Raw genomic sequence first — 12,393 nt, 5'->3', positions numbered from 1 at the left:
ATCTTTGCAAATTTTTTAAAACCAATGCCCGTTCTGGTCAACTCCTATCCTGAAAATTTGGGGGTGATTCACCAAGCGGGGGCCGAGATAAAAGGGGGGTCCCAAAACGCGTTTTCCCCATGTTATTTCCCATACGAAATTTTAGACACGGCTACAGGCCGAACAGCTGAACGGAATTACAGAAAGCGCTCTTTTTTTTAAATGGTGTAAATACGTTGAGTAGTTCCTGAGAAGTTAAAAAAATAGAGGTAAAAAAATCGATTTCCCATAGGAAAATTTAGACACAGTTATAGCAAAAACTGCTGAACGGAATTACACCAAATTTGGCAAAAATATACTGCTTGGCTCAGAAAGCGACTTTTTAAAAAAATGGTGTAAATCCGTTCAGTAGTTTTTGAGAAATTAAGAAAAAAAGATAGGGATATCTAGAGGCACAGAGGATCCGCACACCCTCCTGATCACAAACTTAATGCTAATTGGCTGTCAACACTCCAAATTAGGAAGTGTTGGCAGCCATCTTGTGCCTCGGTAGTACCGAGGCACAAGAAAACAGAAAAAGAAATGCGCAAAACAGGAAAAGGTGGCAGGGTAGAAAGACCCTGACCCCCTAGGCCTGCTCAGGGGCCAACAAGGATCCCCAGGCCCCCCCCAAATATATATATATATATTCATGGGATGAGCGGAGGATCCGCCGATCCGGATGCGAAAATAAATAAAAGCAAAGCGTGAGCACCCACGCTTCGTTTAAATAAAGCCCCCAGGTGGGCCAGGCCCCGGGGGCAGAAAAAAAAAAGTGTGGGGGTGCCCCAATCCCCCCTGCACTGCCCCGGAGACCGCCAACCCATGGGCCTTTGCAAAAGATTTGCGGGGAGCATACGGCACCCCTGCAGACCTGGGGACCGCCACCCCCGGGGCTTTGATTTTTTATGTGGGGGCATCCAAGCCCCCCCAAGCTCCGGGGACCGCCACCCCCTGGGGCTTTTATTAATAAATTTGCGGGGGCGCATGGCCCCCCACACGCCCTGGGGACCGCCACCTCCATGGGGCTCTAATTATTAAAATGAGAGGGTCCGTGATGGACCCCCAAGCCCTGGGGACCACCACCCCCCGGGGCTTTGCAAATGGTGGGAGGGGGGCTGCATGGCCCCCCTCCTGGAGCCCTTGATGGCCCTGGGGACCGCCACCCCCCAGGGCCGGCTCCTGCAGTATCCCGAAGTGCCCACCCCCGGGACACTGCTGTTTGCTATAACAGGGCGGGAGTCTCGCGGCTCCCGGTCTGTCACAGCAAACTCTGCTTTGGTTTTTGGAAGAGAGAGCAGGGAAACCTGCTCTCTCTTCCAAAAACCAAAGCTGATTGCTTTTCCACATAGGGAGCTGCATCTTACCAGCTCCCCATGTGGAAAAGCAATGCCGGCTCTCGCAGGAGGCGGGGAGCCGGCGGGACTGTGGGGGGATTGGAGACCCCTCCACAGTCCCCAACGGAGAGGGCCAGCCCAGGGGGATGGGGTCCCCATAGCTAGAAGTGGCCTGAGGAGGGGGGCAACGCAGCGCCATCCAAATAAATAAAAATAAAAAACTACCTATGCCGGGGGGGATGGTGTCTCCAGGGCCGATTATGGCCTAGGGAGGGGGGCCACGCGGCCACCTTCCAATTAAAAAAATAATAATAATAAAATAGGGGTCAGGCCCTGGGGGATGGGGTCCCTGGGCCAATAGAATAGGCAAAGAAGGGGGACCACAAAGCCCCCTTCTTAAAAAAAAAGACCGGCATCGCAATCTCACTGGAGGCCCCGCCCTCTCCCTGCAGCACTCTGCAAGCGCGCCCCCTGGAATACTGGGGGTCCCTGGGGGCCAACTAGCCCACCAGGTACCTCCAGTATGGGCCAGGGAGCTGCGTTGCAGAGAGATGTTCAGAGGCCACGCCCCTCTTTACACCTCTCTGCAACGCAGTTCTGTGGCGCTTAATGGAGGTACCTGGTGGGCTAGTTGCACTCCAGGGACCCTCAGGATTCAAGGGGAGTTAATCCCCCAACTTAAAACGCTCCACGGGGCATGTTTGCACAGTGGTGAAGGGAGGGGGCGGGGCCTGAGGTGACATGTGTGCAAACGCCCTGTGGCGTGTTTTAAGTTGGGGAATTAATTCCTCTTCAATCCTGATGTCCCCTGGGGGACAACTAGCCCACCAAGTACCTCCAGTAAGCGCCACAGAGCTGTGTTTCAGAGTGTTGTAAAAAGGGGCATGGCCTCTGAACACCTCCCTGCAACACAGCTCCCTGGCGCATACTGGAGGTACCTGGTAGGATAGTTGGCCCTCAGGGACCCTCAGGAGTGAAGAGGAATTAATTCCCCAACTTAAAACCCACCACAGGGTGTGTTTGCACACATGTCACATCAGGTCCCACCCCTTCCTTCACCATTGTGCAAACGCACCCCCTGGCGAGTTGTAAGTTGGGGAATTAATTCCCCTTCAATACTGAGGGTCCCAGAGGGCCAACTAGCCCACCAGGTACCTCCAGTTTGCACCAGGGAGCTGTGTTGCAGAGAGGTGTTCAGAGGCCACGCCCCTTTTTACACCTCTTTGCAAACGCAGCTCTGTGGCACTTACAGGAGGTACCTAGTGGGCTAGTTGGACCCAAGGGACCCTCAGGATTCAAGGGGACTTAATCTCCAAACTTAAAATGGCCATAGGGCGTGTTTACACAGTGGTGAAGGGAGGGGACGGGGCCTAAGGTGACATGTGCAAACAAGCCCTGTGGCGCGTTTTAAGTTGGGGAAATAATTCCTCTTCAATCCTGAGGGCCCCTGGGGGCCAACTAGCCCACCAGGTGCTTCCAGTAAGCACCACTGTGCTGTGTTGCAAAGATGGGGTCCAGGCTGTGCCTCTTTTTACACCTCTCTGCCACGCAGCTCTGTGGCGCTTACTGGAGGTACCTAGTAGGCTAGTTGGACCCTAGGGACCCTCAGGATTCAAGGAGAGTTAATCTCCCAACTTAAAACAGCCACAGAGCGTGTTTACACGGTGGTGAAGAAAGGAGACGGGGCCTGAGGTGACGTGTGCAAACACGCCCTGTGGCGCATTTTAAGTTGGGGAAATAATTGCCCTTCAATCCTGAGGGCTCCTGGGGGCCAACTAGACCACCAGGTGCTTCCAGTAAGCGCCACTGCGCTGCGTTGCAGAGAGGTGGTCCAGGCCGTTCCCCTTTTTACACCTCTTTCCAACGCAGCTCTGTGGTGCTTACTGGAGGTACCTAGTGGGCTAGTTGGACCCTAAGGACCCTTAGGATTCAAGGGGAGTTAATCTACCAACTTAAAACGGCCACAAGGCATGTTTACACGGTGGTGAAGGGAGGGGACGGGACCTGATGTGACCTGTGCAAGCACACCCTGTGGCGCGTTTTAAGTTGGGGAAATAATTCCCCTTCAATCTTGAGGGCCCCATGGGGACAATTAGACCACCAGGTGCTTCCAGTAAGCGCCACTGTGCTGCGTTGCAGCGAGGTGGTCCAGGCCGTGCCCCTTTTTACACCTCTCTGCAATGCAGCTCTGTGGCGCTTACTGGAGATACCTGGTGGGCTAGTTGGACCCAAGGGCCACTCTGGATTCAAGGGGAGTTAATCCCCCAACTTAAAACGCTCCACGGGGCATGTTTGCACAGTGGTGAAGGGAGGGGGTGGGGCCTGAGGTGACATGTGTGCAAACGCCCTGTGGCGTGTTTTAAGTTGGGGAATTAATTCCTCTTCAATCCTGATGTCATCTGGGGGACAACTAGCCCACCAAGTACCTCCAGTAAGCGCCTGAGAGCTGTGTTTCAGAGTGTTGTAAAAAGGGGCGTGGCCTCTGAACACCTCCCTGCAACACAGCTCCCTGGCGCATACTGGAGGTACCTGGTAGGCTAGTTGGCCCCCAGGGACCCTCAGGAGTGAAGAGGAATGAATTCCCCAACTTAAAACTCACCACAGGGCGTGTTTGCACACATGTCACCTCAGGTCCCGCCCCCTTCCTTCACCATTGTGCAAACGCACCCCCTGGCGAGTTGTAAGTTGGGGAATTAATTCCCCTTCAATACTGAGGGTCCCAGAGGGCCAACTAGCCCACCAGGTACCTCCAGTATGCACCAGGGAGCTGTGTTGCAGAGAGGTGTTCAGAGGCCATGCCCCTTTTTACACCTCTTTGCAACGCAGCTCTGTGGCACTTACTGGAGGGACCTAGTGGTCTAGTTGGACCCAAGGGACCCTCAGGATTCAAGGGGACTTAATCTCCAAACTTAAAATGGCCACAGGGCGTGTTTACACAGTGGTGAAGGGAGGGGATGGGGCCTAAGGTGACATGTGCAAACAAGCCCTGTGGCGCGTTTTAAGTTGGGGAAATAATTCCTCTTCAATCCTGAGGGCCCCTGGGGGCCAACTAGCCCACCAGGTGCTTCCAGTAAGCACCACTGTGCTGTGTTGCAAAGATGTGGTCCAGGCTGTGCCCCTTTTTACACCTCTCTGCCACGCAGCTCTGTGGCGCTTACTGGAGGTACCTAGTGGGCTAGTTGGACCCTAGGGACCCTCAGGATTCAAGGGGAGTTAATCTCCCAACTTAAAACGGCCACAGAGCGTGTTTACATGGTGGTGAAGAAAGGGGACGGGGCCTGAGGTGACGTGTGCAAACACGCCCTGTGGCGCGTTTTAAGTTGGGGAAATAATTGCCCTTCAATCCTGAGGGCTCCTGGGGGCCAACTAGACCACCAGGTGCTTCCAGTAAGCGCCACTGCGCTGCGTTGCAGAGATGTGGTCCAGGCAGTGCCCCTTTTTGCACCTCTTTTCAACGCAGCTCTGTGGTGCTTACTGGAGGTACCTAGTGGGCTAGTTGGACCCTAGGGACCCTCAGGATTCAAGGGGAGTTAATCTCCCAACTTAAAACGGCCACAGGGCATGTTTACACGGTGGTGAAGGGAGGGGACGGGACCTGATGTGACCTGTGCAAGCACACCCTGTGGCGCGTTTTAAGTTGGGGAAATAATTCCCCTTCAATCTTGAGGGCCCCATGGGGACAATTAGACCACCAGGTGCTTCCAGTAAGCGCCACTGTACTGCGTTGCAGGGAGGTGGTCCAGGCTGTGCCCCTTTTTACACCTCTCTGCAATGCAGCTCTGTGGTGCTTACTGGAGATACCTGGTGGGCTAGTTGGACCCAAGGGACACTCTGGATTCAAGGGGACTTTATCCCCCAAATTAAAATGTCCACAGGGCGTGTTTGCATACATGTCACCTCAGGCGCCCCCCTCCCTTCACCAGTGTGCACACGTGCCTGTGGCACATTTTAAGAGGTAGTTTTAATCCCCCTGCCCTATTATGTACTAGGGTCTTACAGAGAAGGTCATGCTAATCACAGGGGTACCCCAACGCATAGTGTTCCCTATTGTATGTAGGTGTTTTCACTGTATTCTAAGTGTCTTTTAGGATAGCACTGGCTCTAGGCCTGGTTAGTCAGTTACCACCAGTACCCATCTGAAAAAGTTGTGGGCACAGGATGATTTTGCAACAAGGCCTCTTTCTGCTCCTCTGTTGGTTCTTTCTGCACATGTCTTGCTTCTTCCTGCAATTTTCTTCGTCTTTGTGGACTTCTGTTGCCTCTTTCTGCATTTCTCAGTGCTGGGGGTACGCTCCATACATACACGGGTGGGGGTACGCTCTGTACATACATGGGTGGGGTGGGGGTACGCTCCGTACATACATGGGTGGGGGTAAGCTCCGTACATACACGGGTGGGGGTATGCTCCGTACATACACGGGTGGGGATATGGCGCGTCCATCCGTGGGGGGGGCTGGGGGTACGGCACGTCCATCCGCAGGTGGGGCTGGGGGTACGGCGCGTCCATCCGCGGGAGGGCAGGGGGTACGGCGCGTCCATCCACGGCCTGGGGGGGGACGGCGTGTACATACGAGGGGCTGGGGGGACGGCGCGTACATACGGGGGTTGGGGGGGTGTTCGGCGCGTACATACGGGGGGCTGGGGGTGTTCAGCATACGAGGGGCTGGGGGGGACGGCGCGTATGCGGGCATATGTCTCCATGGTTGCTATTGAAGTTCGCTCCGTGCTGTGTTTTTTCCATACGGTTGTACAATCGGACAGACGGGACGGATCGTACTTGCGCGCTCGGACTTCAGTTTTCCGATTCGTACGTAAAATCGTCCGACCCGAGGACGTGTGGGGGAATTTTCCCAATGCGATTCGTATGTATTTTTTCCCATACGAATCGTACTTGCCAGTTTGTACGATACTTGTACGATTCGTATGGAAAAAATTCCGGATACGATTCGTACGGGGAAAATTTTTCCAGGATCGGAATCGGCCCCTATATGTGAGTGTTGGAGTATATAAATGAGTATACGTGAGACTAAGTTATTTCAAGAGTGGGTGTATAAATAAGTGTCTGCTTCTATCAGTGATTGTATAACACAGTAAATACGTGTCAGTATCTGTATAAGTAAGTGATGTGGTATTTCTAAATATAGCAAAGTTGGTGTTTATAATTGTATACATGATTAAATGGGTATGTGATTTATTCTTTGTATTACTGACTAGGCGTGTGACTAACTCTATGGATGAGTGGCAGCATGTGACTGCATGTATAGATGTATGAGTGCATATTGAGGACAACACAGGGACTGGCAAAGCTTGGTAACCACCCATCCTTTCTCCTCCTCTATCTTCACGCCAACACATCCACATATTCTCAGATAGTCTAGACCGCTTTTGGCCCATGTGCCAGGACTTTGCATGGTCCTGCCCTACAGCTTGCACCTGAATTGGTCTTGCCAGCCCACTCTCATTGAGTATTCCTGGATATCCCAGACAGGGTCCTTCTGAAGTAGTAAATTATATTTAGGAGTTTGGGCAGTGGTAACTAACATTGACTCATGTAGTCCTATGAAAGAGGAAAACACTCGCTACCACCCTTTAGTTATCACCATAATAAAATGTTCCTGCCCCATATTTTGGAAAAGAACGCCCCAGAGCGCCAGAGACATTACAGAAGGAAAGCCCACGTTTCCCCCAAACTCTACTCTAGCTCTTCCCAAACTCTGCCCAAGGTCAACCCACTGCTACCATAAAAGGATTAAAGAAAGGTGACAGCTCTTCAGGATACATCTGGCCAACCCCTCTCAATGGGAAGGGTTCTGCCGGGGGCAGAAGTGTCACGGTGGAGGCTTGAGCGTAGAGCAATTTCTTTCCTTGGCTCTGTTGAAGCTGGACTGTTGGCTATGGTACTCCTGAGATAATGTGGTGTACATTCAGGAAGTGATAAGCAAGATACAAGAGGTTCTCGAAAGGAAAACAGATTAAGCCTTTGCTAACACAAAATTTGTGAAGGTAACATGACAATCTATTACACATTTAAGGAATGGATGTAATCAAAATCCCCCCTATTGTTGTTTTGTGGATTTATTTTCCTACACACTTTGAGATTGTTTTTTAAAAAAAAGAAGAAATTTCCAACCACAGATAGTAAGAATTAGGCTAAAAATATCACTGCTTAAAACATGGCCTGCTACAACTTATGCATGAAACTTGATATTTGACTCCCATGTTAGTTGTATGAATGCGAATAGATACAACATCAAAGATTTCACACCTGAAGAGGATGCAGCTTTGCTAGGCGTTTTCTGCACATGTAAAGCAGATTTACCAAATTCTAAAATGTGACTCCTAAATCACAACAACTATTTTCTTTTTCGTGCTGACCAGCAGCCCAGTGCATCCAAATTGTCTGCTTAAAGACGTTACATTTTTCTCTAGGTGATCTTGTAGGAAATATTTCCTGCACCTACGCAAAACGTGTGTGCACATTACAGTTCACCTACCAAAATGTCATATAGGTTAATTTTATCAGAAAATATTTTTAAATTTTTAGGAAAGCTAGAGACCCTGTACAAACAATTTAATACACGTCCTCTACTTCAATACCTTCAGGGGTCCCCAACAATGAATCCCCCTATATGTCAGAGTGAGAGGGCGCCCAAATCAAAAAATGTATTGCTTAGGCAGGCTTGGTGTGACATCTTATGAGGACCACTGTTCTAGATGCTAAAAGCTTTCTTACCTTGGCATGGGCTCTTACAGGAAATTTAGAGACTCTGGTGCCGATTACGATCCTGTAAAAACCGGGTACGAACCGTCGGACGGAGCATATTCTCCGTCCGACGCGTACCCGGTCGTACAAAATTACAAACATGGAATTACGATTCACACGGGAACACCATTTCCGTACGAATCGTAAAAAACCCCGACCGAACAAAATAAACATACAAATGCGAACCGGGAAAGCGCCGACCTGACGTCGGGACGCACGCAGCCTGCCATTCACGAACCAGGAATTACGATTCGCACCGACGTCATCCCGCACGGTGAATATTTTCCGGCTGCCAAAAACTGCCGGGAAATCAGGACGACGCGATCAAGGACTACCAGTACGCGACGAACAGACAGGACGACGTGAACAGGGAGGACCAGTACGCGACGGACAGACAGGACGACGCGAACAAGAAGGACCAGTACGCGACAGGACGACGCGAACAAGGAGGACCAGTACGCGACGGACAGACAGGACGACGCGAACAAGGAGGACCAGTACGCGACAGGACGACGCGAACAAGGAGGACCAGTACGCGACGGACAGACATGGACCCGAACCTACGAGTCATCCCGGCCCTCATAGCAGTCGACCTCCTCTACAGGTTCCGACGCAGATCCGCAGAAGGTCAGAACAACTAAGGGAGGGGGGAATGTGGGGTGGGGTGGGGGTGGCAGGACCAGGGCAGGCCACAAACTCCCCACCAAAGTCACACAGCACACATGCCCTGGACATACCTGACTCCCATGCCCTGGTCACTACGAGGGGGTGGGGCGTGTCCAGATAAGCCAGCGACCGCCACAACGGAAGTCCATCACGACGCGAACAGGCAACACAACCAGACAGGTACGTCCCGTACCCACGCCTGAAGAGCGTGGGTACGAGTCGAACCACGCCCACACCCACGTCACTCCAACAATGGCGGGACGGCTCGTACCCACGTGGCAAAGGCCTGGGAATGGCCCGCACAAGCATCACATAGCGTGGGGACGGAAATGTACGGACCCTACCCCCACCCGTATGCATGGAGCGTACCCCCACCCCAACAGTGTAAGTACGACCCGTACCCACCCGCGTACGTATGGAGCGTACCCCCACCCCAACAGCGTAAGTACGACCCGTACCCACACCCGCGTACGTATGGAGCGTACCCCCACCCCAACAGCGTAAGTACGACCCGTACCCACACCCGTGTACGTATGGAGCGTACCCCCACCCCAACAGTGTAAGTATGACCCGTACCCACCCGCGTACGTATGGAGCGTACCCCCACCCCAACAGCGTAAGTACGACCCGTACCCACACCCGCGTACGTATGGAGCGTACCCCCACCCCAACAGCGTAAGTACGACCCGTACCCACACCCGCGTACGTATGGAGCGTACCCCCACCCCAACAGTGTAAGTACGACCCGTACCCACCCGCGTACGTATGGAGCGTACCCCCACCTCAACAGCGTAAGTACGACCCGTACCCACACCTGCGTACGTATGTAGCGTACCCCCACCCCAACAGCGTAAGTACGACCCGTACCCACACCCGCGTACGTATGGAGCGTACCCCCACCCCAACAGTGTAAGTACGACATGTACCTCCACCTCGAATGCATGGAGCGTAGCCCCACCCCAACAGTGTAAGTAAGACACGTACCCTCACCTCGAATGCATGGAGCGTAGCCCCACCACAACAGTGTAAGTACGACACGTACCCCCACCTCGAATGCATGGAGCGTACCCACATCCGTGTATGTCATGAGCGTACATATTGTGAAATTGGAGAGGTGGGTGCAGAGTCCTCCCAGCAGTGCCCAGACACAGGAGGGGTGTGTGCAGAGTCCTCCCAGCAGTGCCCTGAGACAGGAGGGGTGGGGGCCTATCACTCCCAGCAGTGCCCTGAGACAGGAGGGGTGGGTGCAGAGTCCTCCCAGCAGTGCCCTGAGACAGGAGGGGTGGGTGCCTATCACTCCCAGCAGTGCCCTGAGACAGGAGGGGTGGGTGCAGAGTCATCCCAGCAGTGCCCTGAGACAGGAGGGGTGGGGGCCTATCACTCCCAGCAGTGCCCTGAGACATGAGGGGTGGGTGCAGAGTCCTCCCAGCAGTGCCCTGAGACAGGAGGGGTGGGTGCCTATCACTCCCAGCAGTGCCCTGAGACAGGAGGGGTGGGTGCAGAGTCCTCCCAGCAGTGCCCTGAGACAGGAGGGGTGGGGGCCTATCACTCCCAGCAGTGCCCTGAGACAGGAGGGGTGGGTGCAGAGTCCTCCCAGCAGTGCCCTGAGACAGGAGGGGTGGGCGCCTATCACTCCCAGCAGTGCCCTGAGACAGGAGGGGTGGGTGCAGAGTCCTCCCAGCAGTGCCCAGAGACAGGAGGAGTGTGTGCCTATCACTCCCAGCAGTGCCCAGAGACAGGAGGGGTGTGTGCAGAGTCCTCCCAGCAGTGCCCTGAGACAGGAGGGGTGGGTGCCTATCACTCCCAGCAGTGCCCTGAGACAGGAGGGGTGGGTGCCTATCACTCCCAGCAGTGCCCAGAGACAGGAGGGGTGTGTGCAGAGTCCTCCCAGCAGTGCCCTGAGACAGGAGGGGTGGGTGCCTATCACTCCCAGCAGTGCCCTGGGACAGGAGGGGTGGGAGCAGAGTCCTCCCAGCAGTGCCCTGAGACAGGAGGGGTGGGTGCAGAGTCCTCCCAGCAGTGCCCTGAGACAGGAGGGGTGGGTGCCTATCGCTCCCAGCAGTGCCCATGGAACGCAAAGGGTGGAGTAGTCACAGATACCATGGCCTCGCGTATGCGTACTCGTAGTGGTACGGGCCGTACACACGCCTGTACGCTCCCTATCACTACGTGTACGCATACGCGAGGCCACCCATAGTGATAGGGAGCGTACAGGCGTGTGTACGGCCCGTACCACTACGAGTACGCATACGCGAGGCCACCCATAGTGATAGGGAGCTTACAGGCGTGTGTACGGCCCGTACCACAACGTGTACGCATACGCAAGAACACCCATAGTGGTACGGGCCCGTACACACGCCTGTACGCTCCCTATCACTATGGGTGGCCTCGCGTATGCGTACTCGTAGTGGTACGGGCCGTACACACGCCTGTACGCTCCCTATCACTATGGGTGGCCTCGCGTATGCGTACACGTAGTGATAGGGAGCGTACAGGCGTGTGTACGGCCCGTACCACTACGAGTACGCATACGCGAGGCCACCCATAGTGATAGGGAGCGTACAGGCGTGTGTACGGCCCGTACCACTATGGGTGTTCTTGCGTATGCCTACTCGTAGTGGTACGGGCCGTACACATGCCTGTACGCTCGCCATCACGATGGGTACACATACGGCAGCACTCCCATAGTGATATGGGAACGTACACAGGCCCTCTTCGCAGCAGTACAGCGGTTTTTACACATCACAGTGGTGACAGGCGGCACACAGGTAGGGATAGGGCGGACATACTTGTCCATGGATGGACATACTTGTCCATGGATGGACATACTTGTCCATGAATGGACATACTTGTCCATTAATTGACATCAAGGCATCGTCTGTGCATTACTACATGTGTGGGGCACAGGTGTGACGGCCTGTGATGTGGAACATTACTCCTGAGTCGAGAAGGCACCAGATGTATGATGAGATGTGTACAGATGTACTGTGTGATGGTGCAATGTGTGCCAGGCATGCCCTTGACTCCTTTGACATGTGTGCATGTCGTACTGCACACTTGGGGTGAGCGTCACTGGCATGGCACGGACACCAACACACTGAAGTGTCCCCTGATGCCCGGTACAGGGGTTATCACACCTGACTTGTCACTACCCACGGTGCACAATGTGACTATGTCATGTATGTGTGGGGGCTTCCCATCAGGTTGATGTTGGAGCACCCTCAAAAGCTGCAGCCGTTGCAGCAACCAACATGTGTCTGTGTGTAGATTGTCATTGCACACTGTTCCGCACACCATGCCACATGTGGTATCGGATGTGAGGTGCACATGTATGCATGGGACACGGAGTAGCGTGACAAGGACATGTCAGCATCCTCACAAGGAATGTGTGGTGAGTCATGACATGTGCACCTTCATGGCAAGGTGTGTGGGCTGTCCTAGTGTAATATCATGTGACCTGTGGCTCCAGTGTTCCGCTACCAGTCTCTGCAATCGGCATCCTACTGCTGCTGATGTGTGGGCGTATGTCACTCCTGTCTTGCGTCTGGCTGTTCACTTGCACTGGGACACAGCTATTCCCATGGCGTGGCATGGGGAGGTTCTCAATCT

This window comes from Triturus cristatus, chromosome 1_2 (genome assembly GCF_964204655.1).
Source record: "Triturus cristatus chromosome 1_2, aTriCri1.1, whole genome shotgun sequence".
Taxonomy (NCBI): domain Eukaryota; kingdom Metazoa; phylum Chordata; class Amphibia; order Caudata; family Salamandridae; genus Triturus; species Triturus cristatus.
This window is presented reverse-complemented; position numbering follows the sequence as displayed.